The 27,984-nt window shown below is 40.2% G+C and overlaps 1 long non-coding RNA gene across 2 annotated transcripts; it reads left to right on the top strand.

Moving 5' to 3' along the window:
- The first annotated feature begins 276 nt into the window (after positions 1–276).
- Positions 277–22,081, top strand: LOC129501292 (uncharacterized). 2 transcript variants are annotated; one of them, XR_008662704.1, is made up of 3 exons: positions 277–529; positions 7,627–7,762; positions 21,750–22,074. It is a non-coding gene; the product is annotated as an uncharacterized LOC129501292 (long non-coding RNA). The 2 variants fall into 2 exon arrangements; XR_008662703.1 differs by lacking the exon at positions 277–529 and having other exon boundaries at positions 7,635–7,762; positions 21,750–21,808; positions 21,953–22,081.
- Positions 22,082–27,984: the final 5,903 nt, after the last annotated feature.

A 27,984-nucleotide genomic window follows, 5' to 3' on the forward strand; every position in this document is an offset into this window, starting at 1 on the left:
TTGTTAGAAGTTACTAATCAAATTATTAAACATTGTGCATCAGTTTTCTCATCTGTGAAATAATAGTAACTATCCCATAGGATTGCCAACTGGGTGTATGGGATAATGCGCTTGAAGTGCAGGATTCCTGACACTATAATCACTGCTCAGCAAATGCTGTCTTAAAATTGTTTTGAAGGACCATAACCCAAACTGGTCTTCCACTGTGATGCAGGATATCTCCTCCTCCCCCGTCTGCCGAGCAACTAGTTCCTTTTTCACCCCCTGGACAAACTGGATGTTTTGGCTGATGTTGGAAAACCCCTGGAGCAAAAGCAGAGGGAAAGTACAGTCTGGGTCCAAAGGCCAAGTAGCAATCTTTTTGCCCCAAGTGAGGCTGCCAGCGGGCAATAGTGTGGAGGGCATCAGGGTTGGTGGGACATGGAGGAGTGTAAAGAAGAGAACAAAGGCCCAGATGCAGGAAGCCCACTGTCTGGTGTAGAGCCAGGAGTCAGCTTGGCAAAGAGAGATCCGCCCAAACCAGATCTGGGTAAGTCTAATTGTTGGATGTGTGTAGGTGCTTGTGAGGGAAGACCTTCCTCTAGTAATAAAGGCTCAGAGATTCAGGGCAGGGGACTGGTCCAGGAACAAGGAACACTTGGCAGTGCAGCGCCACCACCTAGCAGAACACTAACTCCTGCTATCCCTCTAAGCTGCCCCTCCCCCCACCAGCTGCCAGGGTAATCGCCCTAAAGCGCTACTTCAATCATGTCACTCCTCAGCTAAACTGTCTGTGACACCTACGGAATTAAGCACGGACTTTGTAGCCTCTCCAGTGTGCACCCAATTTATCGTCTGTGCTCCGTGTCACGTGCCGGATTGCGGTACTCATTGTTCCCTGAGTTAATCCTGAGCTCTGGCTTCTCCGGGCCTTCCTTTCTTCATCTTTTTCTCTTCCTCCTCCACCTCCTCCTTCCTCATTGCCATTGTCATCCTTTTTTTTTAAGACTTTAAGTCATCTCTACCCTCAACGTGGGGCTCGAACTTACAACCCTGAGATTAACAGTAGCATGCTCCACTGACCAAGCCAGCCAGACGGCCCATTCCTTTATTCTTTAGTCGCTCTCAGAAATAGCTTCTTGTTCCCTCCCATCTCAGATGCCACCCCTCCCATAACAGTTTACAGTAACCCTCTCCCAATTCCCCCAGCATTCTCTCCTCTGAAACTTGGGCATGGAAGGTTCTTTGTAAATTTGGTTTTCTACCAGCAATCAGATTGTTAGCTCCTTAAGGTAGGTACAGTGTCTGAGTGGGTGGTTCCCTCTGCCAGTACTTGTAAGTACTCAGGAAACGTCTGCTGAATTGAATCAAGCTGAAAAACCCTTTCTTCCCCAAGACTCTCTTCATATAACATTCCCCTAAAAATCCTCCTCCAAGTGAGATAATTTTTTTAAAGATTTTATTTTTTTATTCATGAGAGATACACAGAGAGAGGCAGAGACACAGACAAAGGGAGAAGCAGGTTCCCCTGGGGAGCCTGATGTGGGACTCGATCCTCAGGACTCCGGGATCATGCCCTGAGCCAAAAGCAAACAATCGACAACTGATCCACCCAGGCGTCCCAAAACAGAATTGATCCTTCCAATTTTACTGAGCAGGAAACTGAGGTCTGGAGAATAAAAATAACTGGTATAGAGGCGGTGGGGGGTGGGGGTGACAGTGCGACAGAGGCCACATGGAAACTTCCACAGCAAAGTCAACCCAGGGGTGATTCTGCTTGTCTTTCTTTTAGTCTCTCTTGTCTCAAGGCTACTGTGACAGCCTGGAATGGATTAAACCATGAATAGCAACTGTTGGTCTCTAGGCCTGGGGTGAAGTAGTAAGTCTCATTAACTCTGTCCTTAGAATTTTTTTTGTGATTTTTTAAATTTTTATTTATTTATGATAGTCACACACACAGAGAAAGAGAGGCAGAGATATAGGCAGAGGGAGAAGCAGGCTCCATGCACCGGGAGCCTGACGTGGGATTCGATCCCGGGTCTCCAGGATCGCGCCCTGGGCCAAAGGCAGGCGCTAAACTGCTGCGCCACCCAGGGTTCCCTGTCCTTAGAATTTTTAAAAGTGAAAAGAAAGAGGGAAAGAAATTTTGCCCCCAGAGAAATGTACTGCAACATGAAATCATCCACAGCTTTAACATTTCAATGTTTTTCTTCTCTGAAGATACCCAGGACAGCCTGTCTCTGCTGTTTTTCATCATATAAATTGCTCTGCTTGAAAGGCAAGTGGGGATAAATATAGCAGCAGTATCTCTGATGTAACATTCTTTGACCTGGCCTGGACATGTCCTTGACATTGTCCTTTAGAAAGGAAAGAGGAGAGAAAATATGTCCTTGCTACTGTATGTAAGAGAAACTCTTCTTCCTAGCCGTTATCAGGGGACAGGAGACAGAGGAGAATAAGGAATCAAAATAAAGGTGCGAAGGATGCTAGCAGTTTGTCAGGTTTCCTGTGTTTGGCTGTCTGGCAGGCCGGCCAGAGCCAGTCAATTAGCAGTATTTACCAAGGTGGAGGTGGCCAGATGCCCTGAACTAGAAATCACACACGGTTCCACTTCCAGTTCTGCCCGTTGCATTTCGAAAAGTGCCTTGCCTAAAGTATTTTGTCGTCTTACTGGATCCCATTTTCCCCTTATTCTTTCCAGGCTCGTTTTCCTTAAGGCAACAACTTATAGTTAGCAATAATGCAATTTTAATTTAAAAGTGGGCAGAATACACATCAGAATGATCACTGTGGTTATTTCCCTCTGGTGAGAGGTCAGGGAGCTAGAGGCTGGGAGGCAGGCAGAGTGAATGCCACAGGGTTCTTGGCTCTGTACTGTGGGGCTCTTTCACAATAAGAATGATTAGTAAATTGCATGTGTAATTTTTCAACTAGGGAAGGAAGGAAATAATGGATTGAGAAACAGCTCACCTGTGATTTATATGTGACACTTGATTTAAGCATATTATGAGCTCTCAAATCCCCCAAAGTAAAGTATCTGTTGGGTAGGTTAACTGCAATTTTCTTATTTCCAGTGTCTGGAATAACATCTCAACTCTTTCTTTTTTTAAATTTTGCATCCCTAATGTAAAATTTAAATTATGTGCCACAGATAAAAATGTAATTTATGTATGTATAAGCCATATATAGTGGGTTTATATGTATGTACACTTCCGTCTACCCATTTCTTTCTGTCGAATACCTACTTCTTTATTTTCTGAATAAGAAATGAGAGAACCTTTTTTTTTGGAGTTTCATTTTTTTGTAATTTTTAAAAAAGATTTTATTCATTTATTTGAGAGAGAGCGAGAGCACAAGTGGGGTGAGGGGTAGAGGGAGAAGCAGACTCCCCACTAAGCAGGGAGCTCATGGTGAGTCTTGTTTGGGGATGCTAAGGGCATGACCTGAGTGCAGTCAGATGCTTACACTCCTGAGCCACCCAGGCAACCCACGAGAGAACCTTCTGATGATGACCACTGGCATGTGTGCTCACTGCCCCCTTTCTGAAGGCTGCTAGTTCAATTAAGACAGCCCCACTGTCCCACAAGTTAATATATACATTCATGTAAGCAAGATCCCTCACCCAGTGCCCAGCATGGGATACCGCTCTATCAGACCTGGGAAGCCTTCTCTCCTCCCCTGTGTCCAGAGAAGAGGACAGAGTCAACACCAAAGAATTTCAGTGTGTAAGCATGTGGCCTTAGGAAAGCTACAGCTAGGCAGAGTTAGATATGCTGGTTCCTTGATGCTAAGCAAATGATGGGAAGGACTTACGGAGGGTCATCCCCAGCCCCCACCCAAGCCTGTTGCCTGGGGCGTGCTCCTGAAAAAGTTTACCTAACTTCCACCTAGAAAAACAGAGCTCTCCTCTGGAATTCAGCACAGTTTAGAAAGGTCAGAGAAATTCACAGCCTGGGGCCCTATGTCTGTCTGCCTGGTGTCAAAACAACCAGATACTCTTCTTTCTGCTTTGCAGTTTATAAAGCCCTATGAGAGGCCAGGGATCTGAATAACAGGCCTGGGATCTGGATTTTAAAAATAAAAAATAAAATTAAAAAACAACAACAACACAGAGAGAAGGAAGTGAAGATGAAGAAAAAAGACACTAGTACAGCCCGAGAGACCCTGTATCCTAGATGCCAGTAACCTTGTATCTCTTACCTCACTTTTTACAACCTCCCTTGTCCCCATTTCAGAGACACTCAAGCTCACAGGCTGGGCAGCATGTCCAGGGTCACACAGCAACAAAGTGGCAGAACCAGAAGATGAACCCACCTGCTCTGACCCCTGATCCATTGAGCGCTCCATCCACAGCTCCACGTGCGGAAACTGAATCTCAGAGCATTTTCTGGGACCTGCAGAGGTCACAAAGCTAGTAAATAGCAAGGCTGGCATCTGCCTGTAATTCTGATCTCAAACTCGAGGTAGATAGTCTACGTTTAATAAGATGTTCTGTTTGCTGATGGGAAACAAAAGGTGGGGTGGAAGAAAATGAGAGGTCACATAAGAATTGACCTGTTTAGATTCGATAACCCAGGCTGCGGGCATGGTTTGCAGGGAGAGGTCCTTAAACTAAAAGAGGTCCTTAAAACTTCATGGTGGTGACACCATGAAGTCACAAATCAGAGGAATGAGTAGGTTATGAAACCTGGCAAATCCAGGAATCTGTACCAGAGAGAGCAAAGTCTTCAGTTTTCCTTCTCAGCCTTAATCAAGTCTTTAAATCAACAGCTTAATTTTTGAAATAAAATGATACATGTTCACAATACAAAATTCAAAAGATACAAAAGATAGAATGTGAAAAGTCACTCACTTTCCATTCCCTGCCCTCACAGCGAGCCTGACCAGCATAGGGTATCCAGAGACCTTGATTCTGCCTAAATACAGAGGGTTCTGGATATTGTATTAGAAAATTAGAAAAAATATCTGTTCACACAGTATGATGACAATTGTGAAAAGATCCGATGCCTTGTCCAAAATACATCTCCATGAGCCTTGTACCACTTTCCCCTTCAAACGAAAAGGAAGTTCCCCCAGTGAGTGTTCTTCCTGGATGGGAGGAACAAAGCAAAGATGGGAATAGCACTTCCAGAACTACACAGGAAAAGGGAAATAGTCAAACTTAGTGCTTTTGCTTAAGGGCCTTTCTGCTCATCAACCTAAAAATTACTTTCTCTGGTTATTTTGCTATCCCCATTCTCATCCTCAAAACAATGCCCATCTGGGGAAGCCCTGAGGGGTCCTCACTAAGGCAAATTTAATGTTAGGATTTTAAATGTGATACATTTTCCCTGATAGCCCCACAATTTCTAGAAGAGCCAATTTGACACAAACTAGATTTTGCTTACAGGTGAAATGTGAGGAATATCTAAATCAAATGGCTTCCTCCCCTTCCTGATGCCCTGCCACTGACCTCTCAAGAGTATAATTTATGAAGACCCTCTTTTTTTCCTTCCCTTTTTTTGTTTCAATTTTTTATTTAAATTCTAGTTAGTTGACATACAGTGTAATATTAATTTTGGGAGTAGAATTTAGTGACTCATCACTTACATATAATACCCAGTGCTCATCACAAGTGCCTTCTTTAAAAAAAAAAAACAAAACAGAAAAACACGTGCTTTCCTTAATACTCCCCCCCCCCCTTTAGGCCATCCTCCATCCACCCCCCTCCATCAACCCTTAGTTTATTGTGTATCCTTAAAAGTCTTCCCCTTTCTCAAAGTAAAACAACAAGAAAGTTGAAGAAGCCCTCTCAACTTCCCAATGCTAATCAGGCTTGCAATTGAAATACCTGAGGACACAGAGCTCACACCGGCTTTGTCTGTGTCTTTCCAAATCAGAACAAAGTCTTTGCCCAACTTTGCTGCTAAAGGTTCAGTCCTGTTTCTGTCCTTTATCAAACTCATCTAACAAATCATCTGCACTTACCGTTATCTTCAGCCCTTAACTTTCAATAAATTGATTTTGGTATCTATTGAAAATGTAATTAGGGGGCATTATGTACTCCTGAATAGGTGGATTCAAATGCCCCTCCTCAGTCTTGACTGACATCCAGAGTCTCCTATTCAATTTGTTACTACAAATCACACTCTAAGTGATGGTTCTTTTTTGTTTAGTAAATGTTTAAAAAATTTAATTAAATGACAGTATAGCACCATTAGTACTAGTAGTATGTAGTTCTACCTACATAAAAGGCAGGAAAAGTCACCCACAATGCCACTACCCTAAAACAGATAAACTTTTTTTAAAAGTCATGTTTATAGGGCATCTAGCTCAATACATTATAGTTCATCTTGTGGAATGCTATGCAACATTTGAAAACGATGAGACAAATCCATACATATGAAAACACTCCCATAGTATCTATAAAGTGAACATAGCATGATGTATGACAATATATATAATACTATTTGTGTATTTTTATAAGTATATTTCATGCTGGGATATGTATGCAAATTTTCTGTAAGGATATACAAGACACACTCAACAGTGATTGCTTGTAGACTCCAGAAAAAGGGAATGGCTGATAGGAAAAAAGGATTTTATTTTTTTATTTATATTTTTCTGGATTGGTTGTTTTCCATATAATTTAAAAAAATATTACATCTAAAACAAAAGTTATGTTTGTGTGTAATCAATTCTTTGGAAATAAATAGAACAATTAAATGTCTACACATGTAACACATGAAGCTCATTAATTATGTAATTAGTATTCAAAAGAAGTTTAATTACATTTGAAAATATTTGAGGGTTAAAGAGAGAGAAAGAGACAAAATAAGAAACAGACTCTTGGGATCCTGGCTGGCTCAGTTAGTGGAGCATGTGATTCTTGATCTCAGGGTTGTAGGTTTGAGCCTCATGTTGGGTATGGAGATTACTTAAAAATCTTAAAAAAAGAAAAAGAAAAAAAGAAAAGAAACAGACTCTTAACTATAGAGAACAAACTGATGGTTACTGAAGTGGACATGGGTGGGGGGCAGGTGAAATAGATGATGGGGATGAAGGAGTGCACTTGTGGTGAGCACCGGGTATTGCATGGAAGTGCTGAATTACTATATTGTGCACCTGAAACTAATGTAACACTGTGTTAACAAAAGAAGAAAAAAAGTATTTGAAAGTGACATTTTATTTCATTTTATATAAATTCACAAAATTGTATGATAATTTTTGGGAAATGATAACCAAACACACATTAAACATTACTTGCTTGTAGCTTAATAATTTCAAAAGAAAAATTACACAAAATTCAACATTTTTATAGTGAATTATGATATTTGATTTGGAATATGATTGTATATTTTAACATGTATATAGGTTACTACAAATGATCTCAAAAGATAACAATGCCTAGAGCACAAGAGACTCTTAAATTGGGACTATACAAACATGCATTTACCATATAAATGCAGAACCTCTGATGCTATCTATGCCTCCCAATTGTTTCTCGGACCCCCAGGCTGTCCAGGGACACTGAAGGCATCCTGGGGGTGGATAGAATCCTCTAGAGACAGAAATCCTCTGCTGCCTGACAGTGAGCCTCAGCAGCCCCGGAGTAGGGGTGGGCCTGGGGTGGACACTGACCTCGGCTGATGTGCTGCTTCTCCGCAGACAGGATTCCAGGGCTGTCAATGATGCTGATGTTCTTCAGGACCTGATTGGGCAGCTGGGAGCACATGAATCTGGAAAAAAGGGATCAAAGGAACTACACATCTCCAAGCTCTGAGGAGCTCCCTGGCCTCTCAAGGTTACTGACATTGTCTGTAAAGTGGGGGCTCGCAGGGGATTTACAATTCCTCCACTGGTGCCATGGGGATTAGATGCTGGACCATGAGGCAGGTATGGCAAGGTACCTTGGCACCTGCCTGCTACCTGCCACCAGATCCTAAATTGTTAATTTTGATTTTAGCTGATATTTACTGAACACTTGTATATATTTCTTAAAGATTTATTTATTTGAGAGAGAGCAGAGGGAGAGAGAACACACAAGTGCAGGGGAGGGGCGGAGGGAGGAGAATAGCAGAGTAGGGAGCCCAATATGGGACTCAATCCCAAGACCCTGGGACCACGACCTGAGCCAAAATCATATGCTTAACCAACTACACCACCCAGGCACCCCTGAATACTTAGATATTTTACAAACATCATCTCATTTGTTCCACATAGTAACCCCTTGAGGAAGAAATTCCTATTAATGTCAGAGAAGTAACTTACTCAGCATATCACTAGAATGCTCCAAACTATATAAAACATGAATCTGCATCAAATTCTACTTTCGCTTTTGCCCTCCCTCCTCGCCTTGGCTTTAGAACCACCTGTGGCCAACCTTTAAGGCGGGGCAGGGAATACTACTTCCAGAAAGCAGTAGCAGGTCTGCTGATAAACCAGCTAAGACCTGCTTTTCTCTTCATCTTCTTTTAAGAAAGATACTTTTTTTTAAAAGGTGAATTTTATGGCATGTGAATTATATCTCATTGAAAAAAAGAAAGATAATTTTCATGCTGGAAGGGGAAGAACAAACATAGATAAGAAACTTGAAGTTCCACTGAGGTGAGATAAAATGAGATATTCTGCTGGTTTTCACAAAACAAGACTAGAAGTCCCAAATACTGAAAGATGGTGAATTGCCAGTGTGATGACAAACCACAAATGAAAATATAAAAATTATTTTGACAGTGGGAGAAGTGTCAGAAGGCGAGATGTACTGATTTTCAAGTGTGAAAAAGGATTGCTTTTAAAGATAGGAGATTGGGTCAAACCTGCTTAAAGTAATTTTCTATCTAGAATGTATGACTGGGAAATAGACCAGGGTTATTTTTTTTTTCATTATAAACATTTGGTACGAGGCACGTGGATGGCTCAGTCAGTTGAGTGACTGCCTTCAGCTCAGATCATGGTCCCACGGTCCTGGGATTGAGCCCCGAGCCCTGCCGAACAGGGCTCCCTCACCCTCTCCCTCTGCCCTCCCACTTGTGCTTGCTTTCTCTCTCAAATAAATAAATAATATCTTAAAAATAAGTAAATAAACAAATATTTGGTACTACTTTAAAATTATCTCCATATAATATCTAAACTTTACTCAAAAAAGTGTTTCTGTGTGTATAGAAAAAATGAGATCCTAAAAACCATAGTCTGAAAATCTCTGGTGATCCCTGGGAGATTTCAGTATGAATTATTAAAAGATGTTCTAAGAGCACTTAAAGGAATTGGGGTGCCTAGGTGGGCACAGTCAGTTGGCCAAGCATCCAACTCCTGGTTTCAGCTCAGGTTGTGATCTCAGGGTCATGAGATTGAGCCCTCCTTAGGGATTAGATGCTCAGCATGGAGGCTCCTTGAGATTCTCAGCATGGAGGCTCCTTGAGATTCTATCTCCCTCTCCTTCTACCCTCCCACCCCCCTCTCATGCTCTCTCTTTCTCACATCAATCAATCAATTAAAAAAAAAACTTAAGGGAATTGACTCTAGGTGCCAACATGGATCCACTAAGGGCAAGTTCATCCAATGAAGAAATATTTATTGTGCACCTACTTGAACCTAGTTACTGTGAGAGGCACTCAGGATGAAGCAGAAAACAAAACAGGTATGTTCCTGCCCTTGTGGAACTCTACTGAGGAAGACAAATAACAAAAATTATAGCATAATTACAACTTGCGATAAGTGCTATGAAAGAAAACATAGGGATTTGTGTGAGTGCATAATTAGAGGAACTGGCCTCATTGCAGGAGGGGGCCATACTAGAAAAATCCTCTGTGAAGCAACAGCATGTAATCAGAGCTCTGAAGGATGAATAGGATGTAGATGGGCAAAGTGTGGGGAGTGCCACAGAGACAATCTAAAAACTATATGTGAAAAATGCATGAGGCAGCCATAATCTTGGCACACTAGAAGAATGGAGAAAAAGCTGACATGGCTGGAACAGTAAACAAGAGGTGAGTGTAAGAGTAAGACAATTCAGATAACTAGGCCATACCACACAGACTAGTTCTTTTCTTTTTTTTTTTTTTTAAGTTTTTATGTATTTAAATAATCTTTACCCTAGATGTGGGCCTCAAACTCACAACTCCAACATCAAGAATCACATGCTCTTTCAATTGAGCCAGCCAGGTACCCCATGGCTATTTCCTTTCTTGAAATGAGACTGGACAGGTAGGTTAAAGACATACAAAGACACACTAAATTTATTTCCAGGAAGACATTTAATCAAAGCTCTTGGGAAGAACCACATTATCAGTTTTATAACCAAGTTTGGTGCCAAATCCATCCACTTCTTCCATTCCTTCTGCTCCCCACTAGATAAGGCCACCATTTAAACAAAACTAAATCATACCATTTGAATTCTTAGTTTAAAGTCCTTCAGTGGCTTCCCATTTGTGACCAGGTTGGGTTCTCCACAAATGTGGAGACCAAGTTTGGGATCCAAGATGTTTATCAGGGTTTTATACCTCTGAAGGTAAAGGGGAGGAAGTAGGACTGGGCAGAGGGAGAAAGCACACAGTGATGCAGGCCCAGTAAAGCTTGGGCCAACCCATCGGGGAGCTCTGGGATGAGGACTGGTCAGCTGTGTCTGGTGCCAGGTCAAGATAAGTAGCATTTATATTATATCCTCACTAACTCAGTCACAGAAGTGGTTTGCTCTAGGCAAGGTATGTCCTCAGGCAGCAAGCCTGTTTGCAGCTAAGGCCCTGAAAAAGCTGCTCACTCCAAGCTGTCTGCTGACCACACTCTTCATTTCTGGGCATCAAGCACCTCCTTAAAGGGATCTCTGGGTGTTGTAATTTCTTATCCATCTCATCATTGATTTAGACCTTTAGGACTTCAAAACTCTAAATGATCTGGCTCCTGTCTACCTTTCCTCCACCTGCTTCTGTTCACAATTGGCTCTAGGGACATTGGCCTTCCTGTTTCTTGAAGCTTCCTCAGGGCCTTTGTACTTGCTGTTCTCCTTGTCTGGCTGTTATTATCCCCAGTCTTCAGGCATCTAGCTCCTTCTAAAATTGTCTGCCTCCCTTCTCACACTTCCTATTGTGTTGCCCTGTTTCACTTTCCTCATGCACATAACTAAAATTATCTAAATTATTTTATTTTTGTTTACATTTGTCTCATCAACCAGAATGCAAATTCCATGAGGGTGTGGATCTGATCTCTTTGGTTCACTGCTTCATCCCCAGTCAGTATCTAGAACATAGTATACCTTCGATAAATTTTGTTAAATTGAATTCAGACAAGGTGCAGAAATGTACACTAAATGACACTATAGATAGCTATCATGTTAGCTAATTGAACAACTTGCCCAAATATTATTTATTAGGGTATTAAGGTTAACCTGAAGGGAGATCTCTAGTTGTCTGACACAAATCAGCCTGGTCCTGTCAAATGGTTAAATGTCAATGATTTGCATAGACCATATTGGTGTGATCACTGAGGTGCCTGGGTGGCTCAGTCAGTTAAACATCTGTCTTCAGCTCAGGTCATATGAGATCTTGGGGTCCTGGGATGGAGCTGAGCTCCACATCCGGCTCCCTGCTCAGCAGGGAGTCTGCTTCTTCCTCTCTCTCTGCTTGCCCCTGCTCTCACTCTTTCCATTTCATTCAAGTAAATAAGTTAAATCTTTACAATAAATAGTATGATCATCCAAATTTCTGTATTGGTGGTTAATATACTGGATGACAGGTTTCAGATTCAAAAGGACTTGAAAGTGCATCAAAAGTAGAATGGATAATTAAAGTATATTATCCATTCAATGAATGTACAGCAATGAAAATGAGTGAATGACTGGTATCTGCTACATGGGGAAACCTCACTAAGGTAATGCTGAGGGAAAGAAACCAGACACACACATATTTCAAAATCAGGCAAAACTATTCTGTGGTTCTCTTGAGGAGGAATGGGGCAATGATTAGGAGGAGGCACGAAGAAGACTTTTGAGGGGCTGCTAATGTCTATTCCTTGACCTAAACAGTGGCTTATAGGGATGTGCTTATTTTGCAGTAATTCAGTGATCTGTGCATTTACGATTTGTCCACATTTTTATGTGTATATTATACATCAGTTTTAAAGTTAAGAGTAAAAAAGATCTGGCAGGGATATTTAATTAAAAGCTCAATGTGTAGTTCCTGATTTTAAATGAAAGACTTTTAATATTTTGCCAGTTAGGATTATAATTGCTGTTGACTTGCAGTAAATAATTTTTATTATACTTAAGCAGTTTTCTTTGATCCCTCATTTCACAGGGGTTTTATTAGAATGACTGCTGTAATACCTATTGCTGCAGGGAAGTGGGATAAAAGGTATTTTTATGTGCTGCTATTAAAAAACAAAGTGTTACAGACTTTTTGAAAAGCAATCTAGCAACAGCTATTATTTAAAAATACATATATCCCTTGGGGCACCTGGCTGGCTCAGTTGGTAGAGCCTGCAACTCTTGATCTTGGGGTTGTGAGTTCGAGCTCCACAGTGGGTGTAGAGATTACTTAAAAATAAAATCTTTAAAAATGCATATTCCCCTTGACCCACCAATCTCAGTTCTGGGAACCTATCCTACTAAAGTAAACCATTAGTTTCAATAAAGCTATTGAAGTAAGAACATCATAGTACATGCATACCAAGATATTTATTAGAGCAATGTTTTCCACATCAACACACATATATACACATGCACACACACACACACACACATTATAAATACCACACATAGTCATCAATAGGGAATAGTTGCAAAAATTATAGTACACCCACATTTTTGGAACATCCATTAAAAAGGAACGAATTTGATTTAGAGGGATTTTATTTTTTATTTTTTTAAAGATTTTATTTATTTATGAGAGACATACAGAGAGAGAGAGAGAGAGAGAGAGAGAGAGAGAGAGAGAGAGAGGCATAGACACAGGCAGAGGAGGCGCAGGCTCCATGCAGGGAGCCTGATATGGGACTCAATCCCGGGACTCCAGGATCACACCCTGAGCCAAAGGCAGGCGCCAAACCACTGAGACACACAGGGATCCCCATGATTTAGAGGGATTTTATACAAGAAATTGTTTTAAGTGAAAGTGAGAGGGAAAAATGTAGTTGCTTTGTAAATTACAAAAAAAAAGTCTATTGAAGATGTGTACATTTGTATGTGTCTATATGTGATTATAGGAGCACAGAGAAAATTGTTAAGTAGGTTGATAAAATGGCTATGGAGGGGTAAGAGCTGTTGGCATGACAAAGGAGGAGTTGCAAAGAGGGAGTCAAGGTGAAAAAATAAGGTAAGAGCCAAAGCATTTTTTTTTAATTTTTTTTTACAGTTTTTATTTACTTATTCATGAGAGACACACAGAGAGAGAGGCAGAGACACAGGCAGAGGGAGAAGCAGGCTCCATGCAGGGAGCCCGATGTGGGACTCGATCCCGGGTCTCCAGGATCAGGCCCCGGACTGAAGGCGGCACTAAACCGCTGAGCCATCCGGGCTGCCCGAGCCAAAGCATTTTTTAAAAGCTTTATAGAAGTCATATAATAGATGAAAAATCAAATGAAGTCTTAGTGACATTAATAGATTATACGGTGTCCAAATCAAAGGATGTAATACAGTGTACTTTTATGCTGTTCAGATCAAACCTAGCATATTGTATCAATTTCTGGACACCATGCTAAAAACAAATATCTCTCCTGCCCTCAACAAAATTGTTCTTGTTATAACATGAATGGTCAAGAATTAGGCAAACCTGGGTTCCAATTTCTTTTCAGTCACTTAACATTGTGACCATGGCAAATTACTTAATTCCTCTATGTTTTATTTTCTTAATCTGTACAGTGGGGACAGTTATGGTTCCTATCTCTCAGGGTTATTGTAGGACAATTATATATGCATTCCAGGACTGGCATCTAGAATAAACCCAATAAAAATAATTAACATTGGGCAGCCCCAGTGGCTCAGCGGTTTAGTGCCACCTTCAGCCCAGGGCGTGATCCTGGAGACCTGGGATGGAGTCCCACATCGGGCTCCCTGCATGGGGCCTGTTTCTCCCTCTGCCTGTGTCTCTGCCTCTCTCTCTGTGTGTGTCTCTCATGAATAAATAAAAATAAAATCTTAAAAAAAATAACATTATTAGTTGCTAAAGTAAATATTTACTGTGAAAATTAGAATTTACGTATAAGCACGACATTTTTAACATAACCACAATATTACCTTCCTGAGTTAACTACTATTAACTTTTGGATGTTTATCCATTACTCAATGTGATCTGAAAAAATCATTACGAGTGATGATACTTAGAACAAATTATTTTTTATTTATTTTTTATTTTTTTACTTAGGACAAATTAGCAGCTGACATATGAAGGGTTGTCATATGGAGGAGGGTAAACATATTCTGTTGAAGTCACAAAGAACCACAGCAAGCAGTAAGAGTTATGATGAGAGCTGTCCAGCAATGAAATGGGCTGCCCAACACCATGGGGAGCTCCTTGTTACAATAAATAACCAAGTCTTGGCTGGTGACCATTTGCCAGAAAAGTTATGGAAGAAATGCCAGCTTTGGAAGACAGATCAAGCTAGATGACTTATGAACTCTTGCTAACTCTTAACATATGATCAAGAAATACTTGCTGGAGGAATACACATATTAGATTCACAGCCCTCATAAGACAGTTTGCATGGTTCTTACACAATAGTGGGTGAAAGTTCCTATTAAAGTGCATAGGAAATTCCTAGCATAGGTCAGGCAGGGGAACTCTTCCTCATAGAACACTGAGGACGTGCAATTCCACCAATTAATCATATTCAAATGGAGAAAGAAATCAAAGGGAGGGGCAGGCCTGGAAAGAGTTACATCTTATCTTCAGGTACTATTTGTCTGCTTTCTTAATACTCAGGGTCTCTTCCTGGGAACAGTTTCTGACCTGGCAAAATTTCATAGTAATTACTTTGCGGAAAGGAAACAACAAACAGAAAATACATTAATGTGGGTGGGTAAAAAAAAAATTTAAGAACGTGGTGTTGGTGGGAGAGAAGACTAAAGGTCTATGTAAGACCCACCCAAGTGCTTTTGATGTTTGAGCAATTATTATCTTATTATTTTTCCTGCTATAGATGCAGCTGCAATTTATGTAACAGGATGTTTAAAAAGATTAAAGAGAAGCTGTAGTAGGGTTCTGAGGTGATAAGACTCTCTGGAATATGTATTTGTGGACGTTTAGAATATAAGTTCCTGTACATTCTTGGAATAAACCATCTATTTGTTTTTCTTTTCTTTTTTTTTTTAAGAAACAAGTAAAATTTGTATTTCAATATGGCTGCTTCCTGTCCACAAGTAATACAGAAATAATAAAGCAAAGAGAGCAAATAAATAATAAAGAGGTTGGTGCTGGTTCAATCTGTTATCTGTGCTGTTTTAAAATCAGCTTTGACTTTTAGGTCCAAAATATTTTGTCCCTATATTAAGATAAGTGTTTGGAATTTGTTTGGATTAAGCCTGTTCATCCGTAAATGGATTATTCTATTGCTCAAGCAGGAGTGTTGCACAGAATTCATGACTGCAGTAACTTAATCTGAATATTAAAGTTAAAGAAATAATTTTTGATAGAGGAGATTATGTTACTGAAGTTGAGGTGAGTTAAATTGAGTTAAAAGAGTGTTCTATAGGTGTCTCAGAGAATGACTCACTGGTGTTTAAGACTTTCTGCCATGTGGGCTGCTATCTTATCTTACATCATAAATTGGCAACAGGCATCAAATAAAAAGGGCTTTGAGGTATATTCTCAGAATTTCTGATTAGTCATATAAAAAAACACTTTTTAATTTCAATTCTTTCTCCTAGCAACCTAGGACAATCTTTTGCATGCTTGTGTACTCTTTGCATCTATTATAATTTTTTCTAAGCTTTTTTTCTGTTTAAGTTTTAGACATGATGTCTTTTCCCCCTAAGCACTTCAGTGTGTATTTCCAAAAACAAGGACATTCTCTGGCAGAACCCCAGCATAATTATGCAAATTAAGAGGTCAATATTGGTTCAACAGAACTATCTAATCTATAGACCTCGCTCAAACTTTGCTCAATTGTCTTGGTAATGTCCATTAGAGTCAAAGAAAATTCCAGATCATACATTGTTGTCAAGATCAATAATCAGTTGTTGAGTATCTTCAGTCTCCTTTAATCTAGACTAGATTTTCCCTACTTTGTTTTTCACGACCTTGACATATTTGAAAAGTTATATAGGCAAGCTGTTTGTAGAGTGTTTCTCGACTTGGGTTGTCTGATATTTCCTCATGATTAGATTCAGGTTATGCATTCTTAGCAGAAATTCCACAGAAGTGACGTTGTGATCTTCTCAGTACATAATAGTGGTTGATTTGTTTCATTACTGTTGGAGTTACCTTTAATGACTTGGTTAAGTTTTTTCTGCTTTCAAATTACTGCTTTTCCCCTCATCATTAACAAGTACCTTGTGAGGAGATATGCTGACACTATGTACATATCCTGTCCCTCATCAAACTTTATCCACTAGTTTTAGCATGCATTGATGATTCTTGCCTGACTCAATTATTACTATGATGATTGCCAAATGGTGACTTCATAATTCTTTCATTCCTTTTATACTTTTCAGGTGGTATTCTACTGTACCTTTCTTCATAATTTGGTTGGCTGTTTATGTATACCAGTAGGGATTCACAGACTCCTATTTTATTCAGTGGGTTATAATCTATTAATGACACTACTTATTATGATACTGAGATTGTCCCTGATATAGCTAGTGGGAGTCCCTTCAAACTGTCCTTTTGACATAGCCCTAAAGTTCTTTGAGCTTCCTAACTTTATCACATAATAGTCCAGGTTTTCCTAGTATTTCACTAGTACCAGCCTTGACATCAGCCACTTTTCTAAGCTCTGGTTCCTTTAGTGGAGAATAGTATTTAGAAAGACTTGGGTTTTAGGTGTGCCAATTTGCACTAGTGTGTCATTGATGTCCCCTCAGAAAACAACCTCCCCACTGAACACTTACAAACTTAGAAACAATGTGCTCATACTGATTTTTCCAATTCCAGTCCAGCACTGTGGGATTCATCCTAGCTTTCTTTCTTTCCATACATTTAGAACTTCCTTCTCTGGCAGTGACAAATCTGTGGAACCACAGGCTTTTTTAAAAAAAGATTTTATTTATTTATTTGAGAGAGAGTGAGAGCAGGAATGGAGGGAGGAGCAGAGGGAGAGGGAGGGAGAAGCAGACTCTCCACTGAGCAGGGAACCCAACTCAGGGTTTGATCCCAGGACTTCAGGATCATGACCTGAGCTGAAGGCAGACACCCAACCAACTGAGCCACCCAGATGCCCCAGAACCACAGTCTTAACCACTACATTTAACCACTGCTACAAGCACTTTTTCCTTTCCACTTCACTTCAGTGCAATCTCCTGTCATCCTTAAGCCAAACTGTATACACACACTGGTGCTAACAGCCAAAAGCACCTGAAGTACTACTAATGTCTTTGCTACATCACCAAAGATCACTGAAGGGTGATGCTGTCTCTGTTTCTTTGGGTTTCCTAATGTTGACCATTTCAGTCTCTTATACTCGCAATAGCAATTCTACCTGGGGGACACTTGGGTGGCCTAGTGGTTGAGCGTCTGCCTTCAGCTCAGGGCATGATTCCAGATCCCAGGATTCAGGATGGAGTCCCACATCGGGCTCCCTGCAGGGAGCCTGCTTCTCCCTCTGCCTATGTCTCTGCCTCTGTGTATGTGTGTCTTATGAATAAATAAATCTTTAAAAAAAATTCTGCCTGGAAAAAACACTCTTCACCCCATTTTTTCTCCAAACAGTGACACAGCCACCAGAGAGCTGTTTTAAGGTCCTGATGACTTAGAGATTTTATGGAAACTACTCTTTTGGGTTTTATAGGCCATTTGTTTTAACTTCCTTTCCCTAGGACTCAAACATAAATTTGGTCTGTGCCCAGAAACACTCCTCTCTTGTGGTCTACCCTGTCTTGTGGTCCCCTCTTCCATTAGAATAAGCTCTTTCTTAATTCTTCACATATATGAAACCCTGGCAGCCAGGTCCTCCAGATGTGTCTGAATACAAGAATGTGTCAGCTTAAGTTGTCAAAACACCCTCATCATATTTGTTATGCTCTTAAGTGACCAGCATTAACAGTCTAATTCAGAAACTCTCTTGAAGACTGAAGACTATACCATGGAAGCAGTCAGAAATCAAAGGACTGCAGTATTATGCTGAGTGAAGTAAGTCAATCGGAGAAGGACAAACAGTGTATGTTCTCATTCATTTGGGGAATATGAATAATAGTGAAAGGGAATATAAGGGAAGGGAGAAGAAATGTGTGGGAAATATCAGAAAGGGAGACAGAACATAAAGACTTCTAACTCTGGGAAATGAACTGGGAGTGGTGGAGGGGGAGGAGGGCGGGGGGTGGGGGTGAGTGGGTGACGGGCACTGAGGGGGACACTTGACGGGATGAGCACTGGGTGTTATTCTGTATGTTGGTAAACTGAACACCAATAAAAATTAATTTATTTAAAAAAAAAAGAAATCAAAGGACTGCAATCCCATCCCAAGGATCTTATCCAAGGAAAAGAACTCCCTCATGATTCTCCTGGCTGTGGAGACAGAAGGAAGCTGGAGAGCTTTCAGCTTGAAGACTGCTCTGGGCCACGTTTGATCACAATGACACTATTGTCCAGCAGGCCTCTTAAAACACCATCATCAGGATGTGAATGTTAAATTGTTTTTCTAACAGTGCTAAAAGACACCTAATCTATCATCCCCTGATTTCTCTTGTTTCCAACTGCATGCCTCTGGAGGAGGACTGGCCAGGTTAGCAAAGTAGCAATAACACTGAAAGATATTAACTAATTTGTGCATAGAATGAGCCCAAGAGTTAAAGACCTTGATGTCATCATACCTTTCCCTATCTATTGAGCTAACTAGTCACAGATCAGTTACATTTGACCATTTGATTACTAATTTGGTATTTAACAACATGCAATTACTTTACTTCAGTTGAGATAAAATCTCCTGATTACATGAATGAGATAATTCCAAATTAAAGCCGGAGTATATGAAATCTTCAGCATTACAGACATTAACAATAGGGATTCTATTTTACTAGATGTGGCTACATCTCTATGATTAACTATGAGAAGTCTGTTCCGCCAGTCTTCTGGTTGTTTTATGGGTTTCTGATGTGGCTGTTTTCTAGCTGTGTCCATGGGACAGGTGAGCTTAGGATACTCCTACTCTGCCATCTTTCCAGAAGTCTTGTTTCATTTACTAGAATGTAAGCTTCATGAGGATGGGGAGTTTTGTTTTGTTCATTGCTCTATTCCAGCACAAGTGTGCCTGAATCACAGCAGGAGCTCAGTACATATTTGTTTTTTTACACATGAAAATGTTGGTGGCACAACAGGAGGAAATGAAAAGAATTAAACTAAATCCTGAAGGAATTATTATTGCCCAGTTATCAGTATTCCAAGCACTATCAATGAGAATGGTAAGGAAGAACTTGGAAAATAGCCACTATTAAGGTGGCCTGAAGAATCAAGGCCACCTTAATCAAGGAGTCACTAATCAAGGCTCCTCTATCCAGTTGTTCAAAGGCTGGGGAAGAGGAGAAGTCTTGCTAAGAACTTACCTAGATTTGGGGCACCTGGGTGACTCAGCTGTTTGGGCACCTGACTCTTGGTTACTGCTCAGGTCATGGTCTTGTGGGTTGTGGGATGGACACCTGAGTCTGGCTCCTCGCTCAGCAGGGAGTCTGCTTGAAAGATTCTCTGGCTCTGTACCCCCTCCCCATAAATAAATAAATAAATAAATAAATAAATAAATAAATAAATCCTTTTTTTTAAAGGACTTACCTAGATCCTTAAAGTCAAAAATAAGATCCTTTTGAAGTTCAAAAACTTCATGTGGTTTGGGAATAGCTAAGGGAGTGGCCTATGATAACTTGAAGATCCAAAGGCCATGGGTTAAAAGCAGAAGGGAGAGAGAGGAGAGCTGTTTACATATTATAGGGTAATTAGGAAAATGTATATCTCCTTGTGAGTTTAGATGCAGGGAACTCAAACATTTTCCAAGGTCAGGCCAGTATATAAAATGAGTGATGCAGCTGCATGTGAATAATAAGGAAGAGTAGAGACTGGGGAAAAATGTGAATTGCATACCCCTCCTAAAGACATGAAAAATCATTTAAAGGCCATAAAAATAGCAACATAGGCAGATCAGATATATCTTTCAGAAGAATTTGCTTTGTAGGCAGTTTAAGGGCTTTAGATTTTATGTTGTCTCTGTGATTTAACAGTGGCCCCTGAAAGATGTACATGCATGTGTTCTAATAGTCACTAGCTAGACAATTTTAAGAATAAAGAGGCATATTTGCTACTCACAGCAGTGAAGAGGCAAACAGGGATCACAACTGGAGATTTCATGTGCCCCCCTGGACTATTCTGTAGGGCTCACATGCCCACCTGAGAGCCATGTCTGGTCAGTCCGTGGGACTTGTCTAAAGCATTTGTGTTGTTTTGACTAAATAACAGACTTGAAGAACGAACTGCTGGGACAGTTCCTGGGATGAGACCAACTCCATGGATAATGACTAGAACTTGCCAAAGAGCAGAGGTCGGGAAATGGCGGGGCTCTCAGACTTGAAAGTAGCATAGAAAGATTATAGATTGGGTTGCCTACAAGGCAATCTCCTGGCAAAGGTGTAATATTTTGTTCCTTTTGCTGGGATGATTGTAAAGTTTAGTTAGGGGTACCCAGGTAGCTCAGTAAAGTGTCCAACTCCTGATTTCAGCTTGGGTCATGATCTTGGGATTGTGGGATGGAGCCCCATGTTGGGGATCAAGCCCCACATGGAGCTCCAAGGCAGGCTCCACACTCAGCAAGGAGTCTGCTTGAAATTCTCTCTCTCCCTTTCCTTCTGCCAGTCCCAACTCTGTCTCTCAAGTAAATAAATCTTAAAAAAATATAGATTATTTAGCTGAACTACCATTGATACACTAAAATTAGGAATGTACAAAAAATATATAACTTGTCCAATTAGTATCACTAATCTCATTTTGTTCTCCAACCTGACTTTCTCTTATGGTGGGGGAGAGGTCAGGGCACTTAATTTTGCTGGCCTCCTTTCTACAGTCTTTTGTGGGTTCACTAGACTGAAACCAGAGTGCATGAAAAATTTCAGAGTAGAATATGGACTGCACTCTTCAAGCAGCAAGTCTACGTGGCCAGGTGTCTAAGTTTCTTTTCTTTTTTTTTTAAGCTTTTATTTATTTATTTGAGAAAGAGACAGCACACACAAGTAGGGAGAGGGAGAGAAGGAGAGGGAGAAGCAGATTCCTTGCTGAGCAGGGAGCCCTACAGGAGGCTTGATCCCAGGATCCAGGGATCATGATCCAAGCTGAAGGCAGATGCTTAAATAACTGAGCCACCCAGGCACCTTGGAGCCTAATTCTAATTAATGATATTAAGTGAAAGTCTTGATGGGATTTCCAGGAAGACAGTTTAAATAGAGCTCATGCCTATCAAATGCACTGTGAGTTGGGCAATTACAGAGATTTTGCATTCAGCTTAAAGTTTTTTTCCCTCTGTCTACACTGTGACTTCCTTAAGTTACTTCTACCATGCATTTAGCCTAATAGACCACACTACCTTGTGTGGTAGAGATGTGGAGGGTAAGGGATGAAACTGCAAACGGAAGTATGCCCTGCCTCACATTTACTCTTATGCTGTATCCATCACAGGGCATAACATCCTACAAGAGAACTGTGTCCAGGAGTTCGGGGCATTGATCTGCAGTTAAGTGAGTGGTGGCCCATGATGGAACAAATGACTGGTGAACAGCAAAGGATGCAGTGGGCACCTGGGAAGACCGTGTAATTTCCAAATTAGGAAACGGACACTCAGAAGGTATATAAACCAATATCCCTCTCCTTTCTTCACTTAGGCTAGAGCATGGAGGTCAGAATCATTCAAGCAGGGCAGCCCCAGTGGCGCAGCGGTTTAGCGCCGCCTGCAGCCCAGGGCATGATCCTGGAGACCCTGGAGACCCTGGAGACCCTGGATCGAGTCCCACATCAGGCTCTCTACATGGAGCCTGCTTCTCCCTCTGCCTGTATCTCTGCCTCTCTCTCTGTGTCTCTATGAATAAATAAAATCTTAAAAAAAAGAATCATTCAAGCAGTAATTGTGTTATGCCCTGTTCTTTTGGTGCGCCTTAAAAATCATACAGGAGATATGACTTATTACCTTGGTAAGATGTCATGGAGAGTAAAAGCTTTCACAGCTTTTCTTCTGTCTAAAGCACGTGAAAATTAATAAAAAGAAACCTCACTAAAGTGGCCTTGGGAGTCTAGAATTCTTGGAAGGCTAAAAGGGTAGCCCTACATTAATTACAGGAAGAATTGCCAATTACAGACCCCAAAAATCAACAGGAAAGAATCATCGACTACAGGTTCCAATAGGAAAGTACATGCACTCCATCTCATTCAAGAAATCCAGTACCCCAGCAACCCAGCCAAAGAGAAAGCAAGATCACCCTAAACTTTTGCTTTCCTTCAATGGACTTGCATTCCAAACAACCCCTCTCAACCTCCTTTTTCTTATAATATAAGGTTCCTCTTCTTTATCTGTTTGACTTTTCTATGGTTTTGTCATAGCTTGCGTGTCCTAAGTCACACTTCTCCATTATTCCTGAATCAACCCATTTTGCTGGTAAAATAACTGACAATTTTGGTTTTAAGGTTAACAAACAGCTTTCCATATCATTATTTTTAACAGAGCTTATAAGGTTACAGCTAAAATAATCATATTTTACAAACAAAATTTTCTGAACTTCATAACCTGAGGAGTACAGGACTTCTGAGAGAGGATATATAAAATCTGGACTTGCCCTGAAAATTTAGGACATATGGTTACCACAACTGGAACACATAGGCAAATGCATGGACATGTAATTAACCTTAATACTCTTGAAATATTACTTTTGGGGCAGCCCAGATGGCTCAATGGTTTAGTGCCGCCTTCAGTCCAGGGTGTGATCCTGGAGACCCAGGATTGAGTCCCGTGTTGGGCTTCCTGCATGGAGCCTGTTTCTCTCTTTGTCTCTCTCTCTCTCTCTCTCTCTCTCTCTCTCTCTCTCTCGAATCAATATATAAACTCTTAAAAAAAGAAATATTACTTTTGGCCTTTTCTCACTTAGAGCTTCATTAATTGAAGATTAAGTTCATTTTCTCTTAAGGGTTAAAAAGGTTTAAATCAAGAGAAGGGTCAGACTGGCTGCTTTTTCAGTTCTGGATGGTTTTTATAAGCAGTTTGAGAATCTACAGTGGGATTGATACTGAGCCATGAGAGTGAGAGTGTTTCTGCTTTTTTCCTCTTACTTTCTAATCATTAAATATTGTTCAAGAGGTTATTTGCCAAGTAAAGACCAACCCTGCTGAAAGTTGTTGCCAGCTTTTCCTAGACCTAAATGCCCAACTGCTCTACATAGATAGTATCTTCCTAATAGGCTCTCCTAATATCAAAGATGAACATGCCAAATATTCTGAGAGGTGAAGTAGGTTGTGTCCATGCTCATGAAGGAGGCCAGCAAAGGTGAACACAGACTTCTGCTTTAAGGGTGAAGGCCATATTCCACTCTCAAATGTTTCTATTGTTTCAGTCTAGTGAACTTTTACCCACAAAAGTCTTTCTTTGAACAGTCTGATCAAAAACAAGGTCTTTAATTTTTTTTGTTGTTTGTTTACTTACAGCCAAAACTTTAGACAGAAGGCCAACTCCCAGTGGTCAGTTTCAAACAGGTTAACTTTGGCCTGAAGAGATTTTTTTTTAATTCCATAATTTTCTGACAGATATGTGAATGATGCCTGTATGCTTGACTTTATCTGCTCTTCTAAAGTCCTTCCTCCTTCCCAGGGAACACCTGCGGGGAGTAGTATGGATTTAAGAGAACAATTTTAGTGGGTAATCTCTGTCCAGTCCTGTAATAAGGAGTACAGTTGATTACGTGATGACCCACAGGTTTGGGTTGGCATGGTTAGATCTGCAGGTAGAAAGTGGAGAGAGAGAGGATAGGGAATGTCAGTACAGCCATGTTAAGTCTGCCTCCATGTTCTTTTTTTTCAACTCTTCTGGTGAATCTCCGATGCATATTTATCTACTGCTTTTTCATATAGGATCGAGGGTAAAGCTACAAGGGAAGAGCAACTATGGACTTAAAAGTCTCATTCTAGTGCTTTAGGAATGTTACCCTCTTGGGCTTCCCTGAGAAAACTAGTAACATTCAGATGCATATATTGTCCAAGTACTTCAGTATTTAAGAAACCAAAAGAAAAAAATAAGGATTTTTTTTTCTGGACAAAATGGTAGAACAAAGAGAAGAGTCTTGGTAAAATTATGTTTTAAAACAATCATTTAAATTTCAAACTGTTAAAAAAATAAATTTCAAACTGATGGTTAGGTAAGCAGATGATTGATTTTTGCAATGCCACAGTTACAGGTAGGTAATGTTTCCAAAACTCTCAAGTATTTGGAATACAGTCCAGGGACTATATTCATATCAGTGAATAATCAGCCATCAAAAATCACATGCATTTTGTTCCTTCAGAAGTTTAAGTACCCTAACACTGTCATTTAATTGTGCATAAAATAAAGAGATCGAGTACACAGACCAGAGATTCTGACAGCAGACAGCAAAGTCCATTCAGATGATCTAAAAGGCAGAGCAACCTGCTAGAGCTGTTAAATAGCTACTGCTTACTGAGTGCTTACCATGGTCTACTGGGAACTAACTTATCTATCTATCTATCCATCCATCCATCCATCCATCCATGAATGACACAGAGAGGCAGAGACATAGGCAGAGAGAGAAGCAGGCTCCCCGTGGGGAGTTCGATGTGGGATTGGAGGGCAGAGCTCTGAGCTGAAGGAAGATGCTCAACCCCTGAGCCACCTAGGCGTCACTACTGGGAAATATTCTATGTAGTAGATACATATTATCCCCAATTTACAGTTGAGAAAACTGGGTCATGGGTTAAATAACTTGACGTGCTATAATGGACAGAGACAAGTTCAAACCCACCTCTGTCAAACTTCGAAACTTAAGTCTTACCTATTTTGTTTTATTGCTCTATCTTCTAATCCTAACTCTTTCCTAATATATTTTCTAAAAGAAGATATTCAGGGGCACCTGTATGGCTCAGTCCGTTAAGCCTCTGCCTTCGGCTCAGGTCATGACCCCAGTGTCCCGCCTGGGATCCAGCCCCGCCTTGGATTCCCTGCTTACCGGGGAGCTTGCTTCTCTCTCTTCTGCTCCCATTCCCCCTGCTTGTGAGCGCTCTCTCTCTCTCTCTCTCTCTGTCAAATGGATAAATACAATCTTAAAAAAAAAATTTAAAAAGAAGGCATTTTAAAGAGCACAGGGACCTATGTAATGTATTCTAAGACATTTTAAATCTAATACATATAAATTTGCTGGTTTTAAAGAGTAAACTTCAAATATCTGGAAAATTCATTTATATGGGAAATAAAACACAATGCCTTCATTAATTCATGTGTTGGTTCAATGAAGGCTTGATTGCATAATTTCTATGTGTGTTTCAGCTACAACTTAGAGGACTTTCTTTTTTTTTTTAAGATTTTATTTATTCATAGAGACAGAGGGAGAGAGGGGCAGAGGGAGAGAGGGACAGAGGGAGAAGCAGGCTCCATACAGGAAGCCCGATGTGGGACTCGGTCTCAGGTCTCCAGGATCACACCCCAGGATGCAGGCGGTGCTAAACCGCGCACCACCAGGGCTGCCCTCCCCCCTTTCTTTTTTTTTTTTTTTTGATTTTTAAATTTCTTTTTATTTATTTATTTATTTTTAGTATTTCTTGATCTTTTTTGGGGGGAAATATATAATTTTATTATAATTATCTAAATTTTATACACATCTGTACTAGTAAATCCCAAGGACTATGTCCTTGTCCCCCCCCCCCCTTTTTTTAAAGATTTTATTTTAAAGGACTTTCTTTATCCAAAACTCCTTCAGCTCTGGAGTGATGAATTTGCTGCAGTTTGCATGGGACTTTTTATAGTTTTAGCAATGTAACTCCCACACTCCAAGAAACCCCTCAATCCTGGGAAAATCAGGACCGTTGGTGGCTCTAGTTTCACAACACGTAAGGGTGCTTTAAAGTTGCTTTTGGATGATCGTGGTGATTATAAATAGGATCTTTATCCTTTATCCTTTTAGAGAGGCTTAAGTCCTCTCTTAGGGAGAAACAGTAGTTCAATTTCTGTTTCTGTGGGAGCACCTCAAGCGATGGAGACACTTTTTCCTCAAACTCATTTCATTTTTAGTTTTTTGTCAAAATTTTATACACTTCTTTTGCATTCTTAACTAAAAATCCGTCTCAGTGAAGCTTCCACCTACTTTTCTTATTCCATCCCTTGCTACCATATGAAATGAACTGAATCTTCTCCCTCATGTGATTGCACAGTAAATATTTAAAGGAATCTTTCATGGCCCCAATATATTCACCTTCAAACAACACATCTCCTAACCACTCAACATTTCTCAGATTCTTTTACCATGATTATTCTTTTCTGAATGCAGTTCAGTTTAGTCATATTCAAATTGTAGCTTCTTAAATTGTAGCTTCTAGAACTCTAGTCAGCAGAGTAGAGTGGATATATCACCTCCTCTGTCTGGAATCTATGCTTGGAATCTATGCTTCCTTTATTCAGCTTAACATCTTAGTATTTTTCTTGGCAGTCATTAGCTTAGATTAAGTTCATATCTGCTAAAACTTCCAAGCATTTTTTAAGCTTTTATTTATTTTAGTAGTCTCTACACCCAACAAGGGGCTCGAACCCACAGTTCAAAAGTTGCATGCTATTCTGATGGAGTCAGCCAGGTGCCCCTGCCGCAAGCATTCTTCTTACATACTTCTGCTAGGCTATACTGTTTATATTCTATACGTGCAGTTATTTTTTTTTCTAGCTTGAAGTACAGGATCTTACATTTAATTCTGTTAAACTTAGTTTCTTTTAGTTGCCCTCCTTTAAAAAAAATTACTCATTCTCAGCTTTGTTTGATGAGCATATTTTCATGTCAATGATAGAACTGTTAAAGAGACAAGGCCTTAATTGGCAATCTTTCTTTATGGTTGTGTTAATCTACTAACTAATTACAATAATTTAACCCATTTGTAGCTAACCTAATTTACAAATAATAATACATATTTTCTTACTTCATCTCATACAAAACCAATGTGATAGAAAAGCTCAGTCAGCCAGGATAGAAAATGCTTTCTGACAATGAGGTATTTTCTACTTCTGTGGAATTTTTCTTTGTCATATGCTTTTGGCCAAAGATGACATGTCCCACCATCATTCTCCACTTTACTTACGGGGTTGGCACTAAGTTTTGGTTATTAAGGAAGAGTCAATCTTCTCTTAAGGAACAAAGATTTGGGGCACCTGGGTGGCTCCAATAGTTAAGAGTCTGACTCTTGATTTTGGCTGAGGTCATGATCTCAGGGTTGTGAAACTGAGCCACACACTGGGCAATGTGCTGAACATGGAGCCTGCTTAAGATTCTCTCTCTCCCTCTTCCTCAGCAGCCCTCATCTCTAAAAACAAAACAAAAGAACAAAGATTTGCCCAGGTGAGTTCAAAAGAGGCGCCCTGAATGGCTTAGGAATAAACATACAGTCTTCCAAATTTATTCCTTTAATGGAGACGATACTTTTTGGAAGCTCAAGGTTTGCTGTGTTTGTCAAACCATCAGAGACAATTTAAGCAGGTGGTCAAATACGCTAGCTTTGGCCTGGTTCAGCTCCTGATTCTATCACTTGTCAAGTGTTCTACTTTGGGCAAATATGTTGATATTTAGCACTGTGCCCAACGTCTAGTGAGAGCTCTAAAAATAAGAGTAACTACTATTTATTAAACAACATTTTATGTTAGGTATTACATAAAGCCTTAGTATAC

This window comes from Nyctereutes procyonoides, unplaced genomic scaffold (genome assembly GCF_905146905.1).
Source record: "Nyctereutes procyonoides isolate TBG_1078 unplaced genomic scaffold, NYPRO_anot_genome, whole genome shotgun sequence".
Lineage (NCBI taxonomy): Eukaryota > Metazoa > Chordata > Mammalia > Carnivora > Canidae > Nyctereutes > Nyctereutes procyonoides.